Source organism: Mus pahari, chromosome 1 (assembly GCF_900095145.1).
Source record: "Mus pahari chromosome 1, PAHARI_EIJ_v1.1, whole genome shotgun sequence".
Lineage (NCBI taxonomy): Eukaryota > Metazoa > Chordata > Mammalia > Rodentia > Muridae > Mus > Mus pahari.
The window spans coordinates 49,653,068-49,660,099 of NC_034590.1; positions in this window are offsets into that span (position 1 = coordinate 49,653,068).

The window sequence follows — 7,032 nt, forward strand, 5'->3', positions numbered from 1 at the left end:
GTGTCAGGGATTGGTGCTTGTCCATGGAATGGGTCTCAAGTTGGGCTGGTTATTAGTTGGCCATTCCCTCAGTCTGCTCCTTGCCCCCAGACTGCAGTTTTGAAGTGTTAACTGTTCTGGTTCAAACGTTTTGGACTTAGATTGAATTACATTGAATTACAGTAGCTTTCTTGAGACTCCAGAATGTAGAACTTCTTAAGATTCATAATTATTCGAACCCCCTTGTAATCTCTCTCTCTCTCTCTTCCTCTATCCCTTTTGTCTAACAGAAAACCATAAATAATAGCTCCTCCGTTACTTATAAGTTTCTTTTTTCCCTACTGGTAAAATGGAAAGCATGGCCCAATCACACTATAAATCCCTTTTGCTAGATAAATTGGTGATAAATCATCTACTTTCTTTTTAATTCTTCACAAGCAATATTTACATGTTCAGTCTATCCTGATGCAGGAGGTGGGCATAAATGATAGATGCATGAGACTGCAAAAGGATTTTTCATCCCTTCTTTTGGGGAACATTACCTTTAGTTGGAGGGGTGAAGAGCATTTCCAACAGTATATGATAAATAACTTGTCACAGGGCCCTTGAGGCCCCACCTTCTCCAAGGGAATCTTAGTTGTTAATATTTCCTGGCGAAAAATCATTTTCTTCAGTAGTGTGGCCACTGATAAGTTGTCTTTGGTCCAGTAAATAATCTCCCACCCATGCAAGCAGCTATAATTAAACTCAGTGGGACACACATAAAAAGAATTCATGAGAATAAGCAAGAGACTTGCTGAGAATAAGGGTTCTAGTGAGGGAGGAGGGGCTCAGAGAGGGAATGGGACATGAAAATGGCTAAAATTCTGTGTATGAATATATATTAAAATGTCAAACAATAAAAAAATAAAATGAAGATCTGGGAATGAGCCAAATATCCATTTACAGATTAATAAGGATGAAGTATACACACATACACAATGAAGAGAATTCTTATTTTATTTTCTGATAATTATAGCTGCCAGAAACTCAAGGGAACAAAGATCTAGTTCTAGTTCAAGATAACTGCTAAGTAGCTATGCTAGACAAGTCCATGCCCAAAGACATCTAGGTCCACGTCTTAAAGTTTACCTGCCTTTGACCTCCTGAATTTAACATCTATAATTTAAAACAAGCGACAATCATCACTTTTCTTTGCTCTGCACACAAATTATAAAGTCCTAAGCTCAACGCCCCCCTCCCCTGGTTTCTTACTCATTAGTATTAGAGAGAGATAAACCTCTGACCATTTTACTTTGCTCATAGGATATCTGATAAGTTATTCTCCCCTATACTTGGAATAGGACAATATCCACAGACACAGCAGCCTAGTGAACTTTAATAGATAAATTCCCACTATTTCTCAGTTGGCTCACTTATGTCCCAGGAGGGGCATAGGCTTTTAAATTAATCCTATCTTTTTATTCTCCCTTACTCCTATCTGTGTTTGATGTTGTTACTGATGCTGGAAAGATGGAAAAAGTTATAGTTCAGTAGTTCCCAACCTGGTGTCTCTAGTGCTGTCGGGATCTGTGAAGTGAATCACTGAGGACTTTGAGTTATCTTCAGTATTTCTAAAAGCTTGACAGAAAATTGTGTATTTCCTGAGATAAGGCCTAAAGGCTAACTAAAGTGCCAACTTGCTTGTCTTTTAAGCTGTGTCCCATCAGCTCATCAGACAGCTTTGTCACCATGTGTTAATCTAAAAGGGAATCTTAGGGTTAAGAGTGCTTTGGATAAATAAGAAGGGGCAAACTAAGTATTGGTTGTACATGCTAGTTACTCATTAGACAACACATGTTAAGGCTTGAGGTCTTTGTGGAAAAAATAATAAAGGGAGCTCTTGGCAGTAAAGTACTTAGAAGCTAGGTCTAGATGCCCATGAGTTTAACACACACATCCCCTTCATATCGCCATTTTGGCTTCACTTTAGAGAGATGCATAAATGAAGTTGTCAACTGCAATAATTCCTTTTCTGTGGCATATGTGAATCCTTTGTGCAGTAAAGCCAGGCATCTGTTTACACAAACACATTCCAATTCAAAGAACTTTTGAAGAATTTGGAAGGGGCGTTTAAATAGGAAATAAATGTTCTAATGAGGAGAAGTGATGGGCTGCTATGCCAGGGCTCGCATCCATGGATTTCTGGGTAAATGTGAATGTCTTTCTGAATGTGCGTATGTGTATTGTGGGGTAAGAGATGTAGACAGAATCTAAGGGTGTGTGTGTGTGTGTGTGTGTGTGTGTGTGTTGTATTGTGTTTTCATGAGTAGAAGTATGGGTATGAATTGGATGAGGAACTAATTAGGACATTCAGGTAGAAAATGGAGCCCCAGAACCTCCTTTAAAGCTAAACATTCAGAAAAACTCTTCCCTGGGCATCTTGTAAGCACCAAAACAATATACAAAGTTTATGATTTCATAGATTCCAAACAAATGGAGGGTTAATTAAGCTTTCCTGAAACAGAACAGTCTGGTACAACAGGTTCTGGTAGAGGCCACCAACTTTACCTTCAAGGACCTTCTTGCAAAGATCGGTTGGTTTCCCATGCCAAAGACCAGGAAAAATGAGTTTCTAGGTAAGTATTGTAGAAGAAAGGAAGTGTCTGGACAATGGCCCATAGCAAGAGTGACTAGAGATAGATATGCATGGAATATAGGGACCTATACAATGAGGATGTACAGTGAAGGAATGGGAGATCCAGCCTCCCACTGGTCTCCAGAAAAGACAACATGAGTTTCCTTGGTACTTACAAAATATAATGTAGTTGGAAACATGAGAATATGCAGTTCTGTGAAGGTGTGCATAGGAAGAAGGGCAACATGGTACCTTCTAGTTTCTGTTGGAAGACTCTTGCACTGAATGTTTCCCAGATCCCTCAAACCACTCCTACCACTCAGCAATGTGGGTCCCTTTTTCCTGGGAACTGGCTCACACCAGGGCTTCAGTTACCAGGCCGGGAAGGTCTGAAATCTCCTTGGTTTTGCCTTTTCCTTTCCCTATTAGATCTATCCTACATTTAAGGGCTTTCTTTAACTGTTCCCTATTCCCCACAATTAGCAATTCCTCAATGATTATTCTTGAGCTCAGAATACTGAGATAAAGCAGGAATGTCCAAAGACAGAAAAAAATTATGAGTGGTTTGGAATAATTGGTATGAAACTATTCTATCCTTGGTGAGCACAGGCTCACAACCCCTGGCGATTGGATGCCTTCCCCTTCAGTTTTCCGTTTTCTGTCCCTTATCCAATCTCTGAGTCATAGCAAATTGACAGGTACTATCTGCTAGCAGACCCTGGTCCTTCTAATCCTATCCCTTAAAATTATGACACACTTGTGGTTTCAAGCCCAGATATGGTCATGATGCTCTTCAACTCAAAATATTTTGTCTGCAGCAAAAGCATGAACACACCAGCCTTCCCTGACATGCCAACTCCTCATTTTTGCCTCTGAACTCCTATTTTTCTTTCCCTGCTGATGCTGTTGATTCTAATTGCATTTATAATAGCTCCTTTTGCACTGTCAAAACAAGTTTCTCGCTAAAGATCAGTTAAGGAAAGAGAAATTATACAACAGATAATTTTGTTAGCTACATTTTTCTTTTAATATTTTAATTGTCCTGTTTAATTTTCATCAGTCTGAAATTTACTTTTATGTAGAGTTATTCTTCAAAAATAACAAATCATCTCTATTTCTTGATTTATTTGCCCTTTTCATGCTGATCTAAACTTGCAAAATTTATCATGAAAAAGAATACATATAGCCTTTCAGGGGTCTTACTATCTTAATCTACTGGCTATATTTATCTGTTTTAATGGCAGGTAAATTATAGCTACTACACAACTCTGCCATGGCACCTATTTGAATAACCCATTGGGTAATATTTAAAGTCTTCTTTAAAAATCAAAAAATATATTTCCTGATATATGAAAATATCTAAAATTAAACCTTTTGTATTTATAAATAAAGTTTCCTGGAACACAGCCACCTTCTTTGGTTACATATTATGTATGACAGCTTTTCTCTGGCAGAATGGAATAGATGAAACAGAAACCAGATGACCCAAAAAGCTGAAAATATTTACCATCGTTTTAGAAAACAAAAGTGCTTATGCCTTTTCGATTCCAAAACCAAAATAGTAGTGGTTAAGTTAATCTAGTTTTGTAAATTTCTGATACCTACAAAGTGGAGAAGTTTATAGCTTTGTGAGATCTAAACCTGCTATAAGTGGGAAGGTCTTCTTTTGAAACATACTGAGAATTTCATACATGCCTACCATGTGTTTGTATTATAATCAGCCTCAATCCTCTTCTAACTACCCCCAGGCCTACGTCCCAGTATTCCATATCTCCTAACATTGTAACTTCATATCTTCAGCATCCATGATACTGAGTCCAGTGAGTATGTATTAGTAGAGTCATCCACTGGAACATGGATGGCTTACCAGGCTCCTCATTCCCACAGAAAATTGACTCTCTCTCTCTTCTGAAGCCCTCAATTCTCAGGAGCTCCTCAGCTAGCAGTGAAGGCTAGTGATCCCCTCCAAACTCCGTGGTAGAATGTTGACTGGCTTAATCTTATGTAGGTCTTATGCAGTCAACCAGAGTTGTTGTGAATTCATGAGTTCATCATTCCTGTCCTGACATGTCACGACACTGTTATGCCCTGGTCCTCCCTAACTTCTGGCTGTGGTAATGAGATTTGTGGAAAGTGGTGTGATATGATATGGATGAGGCATCTGAGCATTCCAGAGATACTTATTCTCTGAACTTTTTTTTGCCAATTATTAATTTTTTCATTAACCACCATGATGAACAAGAAACTTCTCTGACAAGGACTGAGGGCTGCCCTAACCTATAGGTAGAGAAACGTGTATTCTGTGACATTTAGCAAATTTATAATAGTAGGTTCACCTGTGAGGCCTTTGAGATTCTTAGCCATGACTTCTTAGTCATATTTCCAGTACTAATTATGCTTTTCCTCCTGTGAGGCAGGTCTTAAATCCACCGAAAAAGCAGCTGGTTACCCCCAGACCACCCATGCCATTATTGTATGCATTATTATTAATATAGCTTTCAGGCTTCACAGCTACATAAGACTATAGATAACCTCTTCCCCCAGCAGCCTATATAGCACCTTCCAATATTATAAAAGCTAGACAGTGTGCAGGAAATTTCCAATCCTACACCAGATTGATCACTCCATGTCTTATGACAAAAGTGTATATCTTCAGCAACAGGGTCCTACCTTCAAATTTTGGTGGGCAACCCAAGATGCATAACATAACCTATTGTTGGAAGACTCTCTGGTATGCCCCTGACCAGCAACTAAAGTAATGTTATCCCACACCTGGCACTGGGATGTTTGTGTAGCAAGCAAAGCTTCTGTAATAAGCATAATTCTCTTTGTATTGTAACTCCAATTAAGCGTATTAAACTCTCACCCATCCTCTGCTCTATCCTTTCATCTCCCTTCCCACTTAAACCTCTCTATTCTTTCTCTTTTACATTTCATGTAACCCATGTTTATTACCTTCACTCCCTTGAGATCTTTCTATACCCCCTCCCAAGGTCCTTTTTGAAAATAAAAGTGTTAGGACATAGTAGGAATATATAAAAGTAGAAGTTTAATGTGAAAGAGAAAATTATACAACAAATTACACATTTAAAAGAGTTTTCTAATGCTATAAGCATCATAAAATCCAGAGAAAACAAGATTCCATCTATGTAAATTAACTAATCCACCTCCATGGTTTTTCTTCTTCACATTCACGTGCTTCACTGTCTTCTTCACATTTACTGTCTTCACATGACAGCACCTTAGTAACGTTTTCTTCAGGGAGAATAAAAAAGTTGGTCAGACTTTCCTCCAGCACAGATAATTAAAATTTAGATTTTTCTTATTGATAGCTTTACAAAGCATCTTTCAGCAGCACCATACCTCATTACTGGAAATGTCAAGCAAAGGTCTGAGATTTGGAAAATCCTCTCACCGAGTTCACTCATCCCTGAGCAGTGAGGTGGCAGAACACTTCAAGCTTTCTCATGCCATTGTGACTCTATGACCTTTTGAACTGATAGTACCTGTCAATCAGTTCGCGTCAATATTCTCATTGTATTGAGAGATTTGGAGGTTGTCTTTCTGTTGATAACAACATGTGGTGTCAAATGTAAATACATATACTTTCCAGCATACTCTTTTAACTTTCTCATCTTTATTATTTGAATTATCAATCTATGATCTTACTCATAACTTCTGCTTAAAATACATCATTTCTTTTCATAACTGCAGTGCTTGATCTTAAAGGTTTTGTAAACTTTTATAATTTTGTTTGTCATTTTATTTCCAAGGACTACATAAATGAATTGTTTTTACAGTACTTGATTATGTTGGTTTTCTGTGTTATTTTTTCCTCTGAACTCTTGCTTTTATTCAATAAATAAATTTCAATAAGTAAAATAAATCCTGACATTTGGGAGACAGAGGCAGAAGGATCCTAACAAGGTCAAGATTAGCTTTGGGTACATAAAGAATAAAAGAAAAATATGGATTGATTGTCTCAAAAAGTCTAGCTATCAAAGAACTACCTTTTGGGCCATCCAGACCAAGGGCCTCTAGTTCCTAATTTTTTATTAAATAATCCCCAAAACATTTTTTTCCAAATTGTGGCTTTAAGTTTTATTAAGTAAACAAACTTTGCATCTCATTTATTTAAAGGGTTCTAATGTGAAGTGATTTTTTTTTTTTTTTTGTTATAAGTACTGGGGAGTAAGTTCAGTGAGGGCAGTGCCTGCTTCTCAGACATTGGATTGTAAGAGCTGAATTCATCATTCTTCAGTACCAGCACTCACATCCAAAAGCAAATGCCAAAACCCAACATTATATGGGATGGAGTTGGGTGAGATAGGCATTCTGAAACTCAAAGTGAAACTCACTTCCTTGGTCTCCAGGTTCAATGAGAGGTCTTGCAAACTTTATATGCCCCAGTACAGGAGAACACCAGGGCCAAGAAG